Raw genomic sequence first — 13,682 nt, 5'->3', positions numbered from 1 at the left:
TATTCTTGACTGTCAACTGTCTTTTTATGACTAGTTTTGAAATAAATTGCTCAATTTCTGTCATTAGCTGTTGGCATTCACCAATTTGAGTTCTTCATGTGGTCTGAACAAGGAGGGAAAATTTGTAAATGTTAGCCTTGCAGAGTATCTTTCTTTTCAAAACAAATAGGGCAAATACATTGAAAGTGTTGCAGCTTGAAGTGAAAATGCACATTTTGAACAATTGTCTCCTCCAAATATCAATATGTCAACATATGATAAACATTAATAAAAATGGCTATATCTAAAATGCATTTTAAGGAGTGGCAAATGTTACATGGTGAGAATGCAATGCCTTACCTTCTCATTCACAATTATACCATTGTGTAAAAGCTGAGAGTATTTAAAAAACGTAACATTTGTCATTCCTTAAAGCGTGTTAAAATCAACAGTTGCAAAGAAAACTACAAATCTAGCAATAAAATTATTCCTACCATCTTCAGTTACCTCATAGTTTGACTCAGCACGTGTCACACCTTTCTCTGGGGCTTTGTGCTTGCCTTCTGCTCTTCTCCTTAAGGCTGAGTTTTCTGCTGCAGTATTTTTATGCCTCTACATTTGTTCAGTCATTGCCTCATTCTTGTTCCTGCACCGTGCACATTTGCATGACCATAGCGCTATGCTTGTTTTTTGTGCACGTGTGATTTCTTTTTAAACATTTCTGTGCATGCATACCTTCCTACTTTTTGACAAATGTGCAGTTGCATCACCCCAACAAACCCCATCCCCCCCACCACCACCTCACTCTTTTGTCCAGGGATAACTTGTCCATACCTTGCATACAAATCACAGTCAGTGTGTGGATTGGAGCTATAACAGTGCCGCCCAAATTCTCTGACCCACATTAACGCTGGGTGCAGCTCTCCACTGGGAGTAAAGGATTTCAAATTATCTCTTGCACTTTGCCCTTAGGAGGTTGGCTACTGAATCAAGCTGCTCACCACAATACTAATATAATATTTGTTTTTCCAAGTTCATATACTTCTAAGATCCAGTTATGAATGAAATAAGGTGTGATGGGACCAAAAAACTGCTGTAAATGTAAGTTGTGATTAGCCAGAGAAATCAGTATGATATTCTTCAACTTGTGTGAAAAACAGACATGCTTAGCAAAGTGTTAAAATTGTTCCTGGATAAACATGGATTATTAGATTTATGTGTTGTTTTGAATGCTTTACATTAAACGATATAAAAGGGTAGTGTAGATCAGCTGTTGGTGAATCATTGACTGGGTCATATTCATGCAGACATACCAGTGGGATGCTCCTTTCCACTCCACTGTACAGTTCAGCACACCTGTGAACCATTCTTCAGCAAATAATGTAATTTTATATAATTCCAAAGGATAATGTACTCTAATGCATGTGAACACTTGCACAGTGCTGGTCAATTTAATGTTAACTTACATTTTGAGGACAGAGGCCTACAATAAATCACCGCATTGAAACTTACTTAAATCATCATACACCATTACATTTTGACATTTACAGTTGACAAGACCTTTCAAACTTACCTGTCAGAAGGCTCACAACTCCACAGCAGTCTTCCCCCAAACTGACTCATTTGGTTCACACATTGGGAGGGGAAAGTCCAGCCCCATATATTCTTTTTTAAAGTTTAAATATTAAAGTTTCTAGCCATCTAACTTCATTCTTGCAATTGTAGAAACATTTCAATTTTTAATGAAATTTATATTGATACCACAAAAATTCAATCACAGAAACAGCAAATGCAGAGCATCTCTCAGGAATGATAACTTAAAAAAACACTCAAATGATTAAAATAAAACACAAAAATTGACTTTTAGCTAACGTGCCTTAAATTTTACACTCATTTTTGTACCAGCACGATTGCAAGAAATTTAAGTTTTTGCCCCTTTATCCTTGTTGGGAGAGGGGAGACAGTTAATTATAATGAGCCAGAATACATTTTGGGGTAGAGATTTTTAAATGGTATAAATGAGAACAGAAATTTGAGTTTAGCGTAATCGCATGTATAACTGACTGAGGTTCGGGTATTTGTTTGTACCCACTTACACATGTTCCTCAGCTCAGATACACACTGTCTTGGCCACAGAAGGAGAGTGATAATTTGTTGAGATGGGAAAAAAAATTAGAACAAGTTTGCCTTCATATGAAGAATAAATTCCCTCTCACACATGCACCTAGACATTTCCTGGAAACAGTGGTGACTTGGCACAACTGGTTTTGTGGAACCCCTTGAAGAACTTCAGGGGCATGGTATACTAGAGGACAGCTAATGTGGTAACATTGTTCAAGTAGAGTGGTAGGGATAAACCAGGGAATTATAGGCCAGTGAGTCTAACAATAGTGGTAGGGAAACTTTTGGAAAAAGTTCTGAGGGACAGAATTAATCTCCACTTGGAGAGGCAAAGATTAATCAAGGATAGCCAGCATAGCTTTGTAAGGGAGAGATCATGTCTGACAAATTTGATTGAATTTTTTGAGGAGGTGACTAGGTGTGTAGATGAGGGTAGTGCAGTTGATGTAGTATACATGGACTTTAGTTACGCTTTTGACAAGGTCTCGCATGGACAACTGGTCAAAAAGGTAAGACCCCATGGGATCCAGGGCAATTTTGCAAATTGGATCCAAAATTGGCTTGGTGGTAGGGAGCAGAGGGTGATGATTGAAGGTTGTGACTGGGAGCCTATGTCCTGTGGCATACCACAGGGTTCGGTGTTGGGTCCCCTGCTGTTTGTAGTGAACTTTAATGATCTGGACATGAATGTAGGAGGTATGATCTGTAAGTTCGCAGATGACATGCAAATTGGTGGTGTGCTAAATAGTGATGAGGAAACCCTTAAAAATACAGGATGTTATAGATGGGCTGGTCAGATGGGAGAACAGTGGCAAATGAAATTTAACCCTGAAAAGTGTGAGGTGATGCATTTTGGGAGGACTAACAAGGTAAGGGAATTCATGATGAATGGTAGGACCTTAGGAAGTACAGAAGATCAGAGGGATCTTGGTGTGCATGTCCATAGATCCTTGAAAGCAGCAGGACAGGTAGATAAGGTGGTTGAGAAGGCATATGGGATCCTTGCCTTTATTAGTCAAGGCATCAAAGAAAAGAGCAGGGAAGTTATGATGGAGCTGTATAAAACTTTAATTAGGCCGCATCTGGAGTAATGTGTGCAGTTCTGGTCACAACACTATAGGAAGGATGTGTTTGCACTAGAGAGAGTGCAGAGGAGATTCACCTGGATGTTGCCTGGGCTGGAGCATTTTAGCTATGAAGAGAGACTAGATAGGCTGGGGTTGTTTTCCTTAGAGCAGTGAAGGCAGAGGGGGAACCTGATTGAGGTGTAAAAAATTGAGGGAGGTAGAAGGAAGAAACTTCTACCCTTGCTGGAAGGATCAATAACCAGGGGGCATAGATTTTAAGATAAGGGGCAGGAGGTTTAGAGGGGATTCAAGGATTTTTTTTCGCCCAGAGGGTGGAGGGTATCAGGAATTCACCGCCTGAAAAGGTGGGAGAGGCGGGAACCCTCATAACATTTAAGAAATATTTAGATGAACACTAAACACCATAGCATACAAGGCTACAGGCAAAGCACGGGAAAATGGGATTAGAGTAGATAGGGGCTTGATGACCAGTGCATTCACGACGAGCCAAAGGGCCTCTTTCCATGCTTTAAACTTTATGACTCTAATAACAAAAGAACAAGAATATATAAAAACAAAGTTAGCCAGGTGCATTCTTTAAGTTTAAATCCTGACCTCCACATTATAATCTATTCTTAGAGCATAAAGGTTTTGGGCATTCTTTATTTCCTTTAGTTCTGTTAGCTTTTCCTAAAGGTTCTTGAATAAAATCTTGACATTCTAATTGTGACTTTTTCCAGTGTCTTCTTTAAACCTTGGCAGTAGTTCAATTTTGAGCCTTTTTCTTCTAGGCTTTCTTCTTACAAGTAATACAAATGGGTGTGTCCTGCTACATGGATAAAGGCAAAAATAATAGTGAAATTATAACAAAACCACAGTTACATGGATAAAGGCAAAAATAATAGTGAAATTATAACAAATAAAACCACCTCAAGGTAATGTCTGAACCTTTTGAACTGGTAAAGTACAGAATGTTGCTGCATGTGCTGCAATCAGAATATTACATGCAAGTAACTCATTGGTGGAAAACCAGTGCTTTTTAGCTTTCTTGTGGTTGAAGTGTTATGTTTTAATGCTTGGTTTAGATGCATTGCCCACATGCTCGGTTATGATGTGAGAGGTACTGAATGGATGAGGGTACAGTCAGCCAGAAGAAAATGGACAGCTTGCCGACCATTCTGAACCAGTTAGCATATTGAAGTATTATATTAACTGTGCACTTTTCAGTGTTAAGAAAGAGCTAATGCATCCCTCAGTTGTATTGCAGTGCATTGGTGCAAATATGGGTTGTGCATTTCAGGACAAAATCAAGCTTTTTGATGACTTAACATTTTGGAAATAGATTTCAGCGATTAGCCCATTCCTTCACCTCCTACAGATAATTTCTAACGTTAAATAAATATCTATTTCCCTAAAAAAATCCTTTTAATTCAAACATAAATCTTATTTCAGCAAGGTTGCATGAATTGCTTATGGTTACCACTAAGGTGCACACTTTGTTTCCTTACTTGGGATGTTGATTGATAAATATGGTTTTTGATGTAACTTGATGGATGTAACAGAATAAACCTACATTTATATACCACTTTATCCAATACATTTATTTTTTGAGGTGGTGTTATGTAGGCAAAATCAGTAGCCAATTTGAAAACAGCAAGATCTCACAAATAGCAATGAGGTACATGAGCAGCGATTATTTTGGGTGCTGGGGTACACAATTGCACCAAAGGAAGGAAAGAAAATTGAAAAAAGAAGTAATTAAATTCCATCAAATTCATAATGAGAGAAGCTGCACTTTTTGGATGAAACGTTAAATCATCTTTCTTCTCCAGTGGGTTGAGGAATCCCCGGGTACTATCTGAGGAACAGCAGGAAGACCATCCAATTCCTGGTCAAAACTTATGCCTCAACCATCTTCTTGAGATCAAATGATTTGGACATCTTTGTCCTTACTGGTTCTGGGGCCTCACTATGTTCAAATTGTTCATGTTTCCTTACATTACAAAATAACTGGGATTTTCAAAAGTGTTCGATTGGCCGTTAAGTATTAGAGATGTCCTAAAGATGTGATAGAAACCATATCAATACAACTTTGTTCTTTTTGTAAAAGATTTCAAGATATCTGAAGAGCAGTCCTTGATACTGGAAGGGTAAGGTGGAAGATGGGGTGAAAACAGAACTAAAGTAGAATAGGTTAAACCACTGAACTGAATTAGAAATGATCTTTGAAAAAATGGAGAAATGGAACTTCGTCCAAACAGGTTTTTAAACGGGCAATGTTTTCAGAATCCAGCAGAAGAGCACATTGGGTCTGGCATTGCTTTAAACATCAGTCTTCAGTGATGTAGGGTTATACAGCAGGAAAAAAAAACATGTTGTGGACTGAGCAATAGTCAGGTGAGAAAGAAAGAAGGGAGAAGAGAAGGGAATATAGGGACATGAAAGATGGTGGTGCAGGGGAATTAAAGACATACAGAAAATGGGGGAACTGACAGAAAAAGATGAAGAGGATGACAAATTAGGAATGAGGGAATGTAAAGTGAGAAAATGAAAGAAATTAGAGGAGATGAAACAGACAGAAGATCAGTGAAAAGGAAAAGGTGAATTAGAAGAGTTAGGGAATTAAAGGGTATGAGACAAGGCTTGGGGAACAGTAATGAGAGATGGAACAAGAATGTAAGTGTGAATGGTAGAGAAAGTAAATGGTGGTGGCAAAGTGAGAGGGGAATTAGGGAAAAGAGGTATGATAGAGACTGAAAGGATAGAAGGGTGCAGAGGGGGGAAAAGGAATAGATGAGCAAAAAGCACAGTACTACTCAGATTTCAAATAAATAATTAACAATGGAGCATGCTTAAAGATGTGCTATTGCACCAGATTTCAAAGTATCTTTTATACATGGATCTGCAGTAAAATTATTACTGAGTATTCTAGTCTATCCATCGTTGAATATATTTAAGGCTGGAATAGACAGATTTTTGGTCCCTCGGGGACATAGGGAATGGGCAGGAAAATGGAGTTGAAACCCATGATCATATTGAATGGTGGAGCAGGCTTGTTGGGCCATGTGTTCTACTCCTGCTCCTATTTCTGGTCTTCCTGTGTTTATTAGATTTAAAAGGCATAGTCCTTTGTTAAAATACATTTTTTAACTCTTCTACTTTGACTCCTAAGTTATGTGATTTTGGGGGGATTATTTTTTCCTTTTTTATAGAAGAATTACACTAAGTTACATCAAAAATTCTCAACTCGCGCACAATTAACCAAGCGTGGTTTAAGTAACTTCTGTCAGAAGCCAACAAGAAAATTGTAGATACTACCATAGCCATCATCCAAAATGGACCATTGTCATCTCTCTCCATGAAAGCGAGAGACCATTGGTTATGTCGCTTGAGGGGCATCACTCCACTTCAAGCATGGGGCATGATAAGGATACAGGCCTCCACGATCTGCCAGAGCCAGTATGGGGATTGAACATGCGTCATTGCCGTTATTCTATTCCAAACACTAGCCATCTAGCAAACTAACCCCCAAAATTCTCGCTATTATTGAATGTAATTCAATCACACAGGGCAATCACAGTAGAGGCCATGGATCTCCTCAGACATGTGAAGATGAGAGAGAGATTGTAACAGTCTCAACAATTTAGATCAGTAAGCATTAATCATTTGTTTGTCATGTAACTTTATTACATTTCAGATAACGCAAACGTTGGCTCTGAAAACAAATCCTCTGTTTGCCAAGGACATATATATCACAGTAATGGTTTCGTTTCTCTCCATATGGATGACTGATTGATTGGTAGAATGCTCGACATATTGAAAGATTGATAAGCTGTTTCAAGATTAACATAAACCAAGCTAACCCATTTCACTCTTTTCCTAATCTGTTACAATAGTAAAGAATAAGTAATACTGCCATTAATATCTTGGTGATAGCCTTTAAAATAGTGCATCACATTTCAAATCTTTATTTGAATATTTGAATGTCCTTACTGTCAGAGCATCAAATCAAGCCTGCTCTACAATTAACCATGGCATGTTACCTTAAATTCTGAAGTAGATTATAGAACTGCAAACTTGTAGTGTATACAGCAATGCTATCAGAATTTCAGAGACATTTGTTTTCATTCACAATATCAAGTAATGTCATTTTGTTGAAGATAATTATGCAGTAATGGAGCCGAGAAACTTTGAAGATAGAGTTTTCACTCCTCATAATCATTAAAGAGCAGCTATACCAACTCCTTCCCTAACAGCACTATGGGTATACCTATAGCAGATGGACCAAAACAAAACTATCTTAACTCAATAGCACCTGCAAGACAGTTCCATTTGGATACTGGAATTTCATCTATGTCAAGTGAAAATGATTAATTAAACTTTGGATGCAATATCCTCCAACACCTTAAGCTGTGCTGCTCTTTTTGACATTTTCTGTAGTTATATTGTTGGTAGATATGTATGCTAATGTCATGGGTAGGCTGTATTTTGCCCACTTACTGTCCAGAATCATGTTTTGTATAGAAAGAGGTGTATATTTTCTTACCCTTGAAGTGTGTATTCTAATTAAATTATTCAGCAGCAAGTTTTCATGAGTTTAAAATAAAGTAGGCTATTTATTCTCTCACATATATGCTGAATTAAAGCAACATCACATATTTGGGGCCTCTCTCTCCACAGCACCCCCCCCTCCCCCCGCCCCCAACACACACACACACACACACACACACACACACACACACACACACTGCATGTTTAAAAATTTCAGTTAATTTAGCCTCCAATGTACAGCCTCCCATGTGGCAGGCCTATTATTTCTTGAATGTATTCAATGATTTAATGTTTAAGTGAGGATCTTGTTGTAAAGTGAAGGGCTCAGAGCAGTTTGCGAGATTTTTTGTAGCTGAATATTTAGGAGGCTGGTTCTCGGGTGAACTTTGAACCTGGAATAGGTTAAATACTTTGGCTCCTTGATGACTTGCAGTTAGTTCCAGAGTATGGTTCTCAGACTGCTGACAACTGATGGATCTGTTTGGTCCTATGGGAGTAAGAGTGCAGTCTCTGAAACAAGCTTTGATCACATGGCATGAGATTAACACTTCTGAGGCCCATCCAGTCTTACTTGGATGAAGGACACCATCATAATACAATAGGACGTTGATAGTGGCCATTGAATTTGGATCTTCCCTTTATTCTAATGTAAAACAGGGAGACAGGCAGCCTGGAAATCCCACAAGTCTTCAGGTGTTGGGCCATCCTTCAACAATGGGATGTGTGAATTCCACAAATGGCTGAGGTATCCTCCACTGTGGTCACATTTAATTAGATATTCACTGAACACTTGACACTGTCTGTAGTCCAAATGCCACAAGTCACATGATTTGCTGCAGCTATCTTAAAAGCTTATTTGTGTTGACTTTTAAAAGTATTGACTGAAAGTTCAAAATATGACATGCTTGTACTAGGCATGACACTAGTAAGACTGTTATACTGCACACTAATAATGGTGGCATGAGGCTATGCCCCATTTATTTTTGAAAATTTGATCTTTCAACTGACTGGGAATTCTGCAATTTGAACTGAAACAGAGCACGCTGCTTAAAAATGCAAGGCCATATTCCAAAGTAAAGGTGAGAAACAAGTAAATCACCTTTAGGGGAGTGTGAAGAGATAGACATTTCCTATAATTCAGACACCCTTCAAAACTCTTAACTATCTAAGGAAGAGACCTTAAAAGCGAAAAATACTGGACATTGAAACATAGCCAAAGAAGAGTCAGACGGAAATGTTAACTCTGTTTATCTACAGATGCTGCCATTCCAGCTGAGCTTTTCATAGAACCATTTAAAATAGGAGCAGGAGGAGGTCATTCAGCTCTTCAAGCCTCCGCTGCCATTCAACATGATCATGTCTGATCCTCTGCTCTTCCCATACCCCTTGATGCCTTTGGAGTCCAGAAATCTATTTCCTTCTTAAATATGTTCAGTGAATTAGCCTCCTCAGCCTTCTGTGGTAGAGAATTCCATAGGCTCACCACCCTCTGAGTGAAGAAGTTTCTTCTAATCTCCGTCCTAAATGATCTACCCCGTATCCTGACACTGTGACCCCTTGTTCCAAAACCCTCAGCCAGAAGAAATATCATCCCTGCATCCAGTCTGTCTATCCCTGTCAGAATTGTGTGCTACAATGAGGTCTCCTCTCCTTTCCTCTAAACTCCAGTGAATACTGGCCTTGTTGGCCCAATCTCTCCTCGTAAGACAATCCTGCCATCCCAGGAATCCACCTTGTGAACCTTCGCTGCACTCCCTCTATGTTAAGGAGACCCAAAGCTGCACACACTACTCCAGGTGTGGTCCCACCAAGGCCATGTACAGCTGCAGTAAAACATCCTTGCTTCTGTACTCAAGTCCTCTTGCAATGAAGATCAACATACCATTTGCCCTCTTAACTGCTTGCTGCACCTGCATGCTTGCTTTCAGTGAATGGTGTACAAGGACACCCAGGTCACTTTGTACATCAATATTTCCTAATCTATCACCTTTTAAGTAATACTCTGCCATTCCGTTTTTCCTACCAAAGTGGATAACTTCATACTTATCCACATTATACTGTATCTGCCGTGTATTTGCCCACTCACTCAACTTGTCTAAATCACCTTGAAGCCTCTTAACACCCTCCTCATTGCTCACATTCCCATCAAGCTTTGTGCTGTCAACAAATTGAAAATATTACATCTGGGTCCCTCATCCAAATTATTGGTATAAATTGTGAATATCAACATTCCAGCATTTTTTTTGTTTTTATTTCAGATTTCCAGCATCTGCAGTATTTTGCTTTCTTCAAAGATGAGGATGAGTTTTCTTTCACTCAGTGGGTTTTGAATCATTGGAATCCTCTACCCCAAAGGGCTGTGGAGGCTCAGTCATTGAGTATATTCACTACAGTGATTGATAGATTTCTACACATTAAAGACATCAAGGGATATGGGGATAGTGTGGGAAAATGGCATTCGGATAGAAGATCAGCTATGGTCTAATTGAATGGTGGAGCAGGATCGAGGGGCCAAATGGCCTACTCCTTTTTCTGCTCCTATGACACATTCTCAGATAATTAAATATCCAAGTCCAAGTGACAGTAGGAATGGAACAATTTCCATGCTTTTAATTCAATTTGTAGGTAAATTCCACACAATAAAATACTAGTAAATGACCATCTTCAACACTCTTGATCCTCCTGGGCTGACAAAGAAATTCAAAGCAACTTTTTTAAAATCATCTTTGGCTGTACCACTAGTCAATCTGGGCACTGTGTACGTGGTGCTTAGTCCACTCAGTTGTGTCCCAAAATTCCAAATGAGGTCCTATGCATGTCTCTTCACATATAGCACTTACTACCTGAAACAATTGGAGGTTTCCACTATTCAGCAGTAATCATAATGATGATGATGGTATGCTCATCAGAGATGAAGATGGGAAGGCTTATCTATGATTGTTGGTATTTGAAGAGGCCAATTCTTTATCTATAGATTCTTGAGCAACTGGGGCACAGGAACTGCTGGTTTGAAGGGGATATTTGTGCACCACTAAGACCGCTCATTTCCACCTCCAATACATTGCACAATTTTGCTCCTGTCTCAGTTCATCTGATGTTGAAAACCTCATTCATGCCTTTGTTACCTCTAGATTTGACTAGTCCAATGTATTTCTGGATGGTCTCCCACATTCTACCCTCCATAAACTTGAGGTCATCCAAAATTCTGCAGCCCATTTCTTCATTCATACAATTCCCATTCCCCTATCAACCATATGTTCACTGAATGGTTCCCAGTCAACCAGCCAACATCTTGACTTGTAAATTCTCATCCTGGTTTCAAATCCCTCCATGGTCTTGCCCCTCCTTATCCCTGTAATCTCCTCCAACCCCACAACATTCAGATATCTGCGCTCCTTTAATTCTGGTGTCTTGTGTATTCCCAGTCATAATTGCTCCACTGGTGACCAGTGCCTTGGCCCCAAGCTCTGGAATTCCCTCCATGCACCTCTCTGCATCTCGACCTCAATTTCCTCTTTTAAGATACTTATTAACACCTACCAGCGACCAAGTTTTGGTCATCTAACCTAATATCTCCTTATGTGGCTCAGCGTCAAACTTTGTTTTATAATGCTCCTGTGAAGCACTTCAGATTGTTTCATTTTATCACAGGTGTTATTTAAATGTAAGTTGTTATTGTTGTTGTTGTTGGTATAAACAGACTTTTTTACTTTGTCTGTACTTTCTTCTGTGCTTTCTTCAGCCTCAAGTCTGTTTTGAACTTATGGGTTGCTTTCCTGGTTGTTTCCTCTGTCGGCAACATCCTGTACCCACGTCCATTGGTCAATGTCAGTCAAAGATAGCTGTCTTTTCTGAGGTGTAACTTGATCTCACATAGCAGAGCATAATCTGCTATGAACCACAGCTTTTGGCATTCTAGAATCCTCCATGTCTGACATTTCCTGCCCAACACAATTGATATTGTAAGACAGTGCATTCAATGCTGGGCAGATTGGCTCTATTGAGGACTTCATTGTTGGTGATGTCGTCCTGCCATTTGATGTTTATGATGGGCCAAGGAAAGCATTGATAGAAGCACTTCAACGGTTGCATTTGTTTTCTGTACAGACCCCAAGATTCTGACCCATATAAGAGAGTGGCCACGACAACTGCTCTATATACTTGAATTTTAGTAGAGGTGCTTGGTGAATTGTATCACCAGAGATGCTTCGAAGGGCGGCCAAAGGAGCTGTTGGCTTGGGATAGTCGATAAGCTAAATCCTTATTGATAATGGCATAATTGAGGTGATGCTACCCAGACAGGTAAACCCCTTCTAAAATATGGCAGACAGTGCATCAGAGTTAATAGGGCATTAAGCCCACTGATCTCAGTTAGTGCATCATTAATGCCGGCTGGGTATGGTTAATATCAACCCTATATCTGCAATGGCTATCAACAAATCACATGCTCGATTTACCACAGGAACGTTTCACAGTATACCAGTTCATTTGATTTGGGAGTGGATCTGTCATTGTCTTTCTTTTCAGGCTAGGACACTTATGTTTCTATGTGGAGCAGACTGTGCAGTGTAGAAGGTAACACCGATAACTGAATGCATTACAGGCTGATGAAATTAAGGTTTCTCTTCAGTACTCCATTTGTGCTATTTGTAATATATACTCTGCAATGCAGAGATTGAAGGATTTATGATGCAAATGCCTTGGATGCATAGACTTAAAACGCTCAGAATTCATGAAACTCTTCATTCTTAGTTATGTGTTTTCCATAATTTGATAATTGTATCCATTTCTCCTTTTTGAGTTTCATTGATCACTATGACTTTTTGGCCTATAGTTTCTGTTTGTAATGTGCATGAAATCAACAAAACCTGTGTAAAAAAAAAAAATAATTGTGGAATTTTAAGCAGAGGTTATATCAAGCGTAAATCAAGTTTCTATGGTCATTAAAGCTGATTTAAAATACGTTGTGTTGGAAGCCAGTCCCTTGCACAAAGATGACCATGCCCCAGATTGAAATATTCAGCATGACGGGTTTCCACTGATGGCAGCCATTTGCACCCTTCAGGAGATCTTCAAATAAGCTGTTCTTGCAATGACAGCAGTAGACACCTTTTGAAAGTTTGTAAATATGAAAAAAAAATTACGATAAAACTGACTACTGTACACAGATGAAACTAATAAATGGTTCAGCGTGGTATTTTTAAAACAAGGTTACTCATGTGGTGGGCTCAACACTAATTAAATATGCTTGGCCTGAATCTTCCAAGCAACGACAATGATTGTCAGATTGACGCTGCACTCGTAATTTCCCCCAACTTGATGCTGCTGCACATTTCTACCACGGTCTTCTGATATTGGCTTTCACAGAACTGCACAGCACCGCATCCCTTGGGGAGCGGAGTAGAGTTGGGGGTAGACAGGACAATTCTTCCTTTTCATGGCACTAGCTGCTGCATGTAAGTTTAAAAGTTCAGTTTGAATGTTAGTGATTGGATGAGTAAATGAGTGTGGGTAGGGGTATGTGAGTAGGGGTTGGTGTGGATGAGTTGGGTAAAGTCGGAGAGTTGGGTGAGGTGGGTATGCAGGTCAGGGGGACGTTAGTCAGGTCAGGTCAGATGGGTAGCCAGGTGGCCGGGAGAGTAGTTGGGTTGTGTCAGGAGGTGAGTAGTCAAGTCAAAAGAATATTCAGGTTGGATCAGGAGGGTAGATGGGTGGTCGGGTATTCAGGAGGGCAGTTAGGTCAGGTTGGGAAGGTGGTTGGGCAGAGGGGCTCATTAAGTTAGGGCACTGGTCGGGTGGATGGATGGGTCGGGAGGGTAGTTGGGTGATCATGAGGATAATCAGGTCGAGTCAGGGGGCTGTTGGGTGGTCAGGGGTAGTTGGGTCATGTCTAAAGGGGAATCACATCAAGATGGTAGGTGAGTGGTCAGGTATCAGGAGCGTAGACTGGTGAGGGTGTAGTCA

This window comes from Carcharodon carcharias, chromosome 7, assembly GCF_017639515.1.
Source record: "Carcharodon carcharias isolate sCarCar2 chromosome 7, sCarCar2.pri, whole genome shotgun sequence".
Classification (NCBI taxonomy): Eukaryota; Metazoa; Chordata; class Chondrichthyes; order Lamniformes; family Lamnidae; genus Carcharodon; species Carcharodon carcharias.
Note: the sequence above shows the minus strand (reverse complement) of the source record.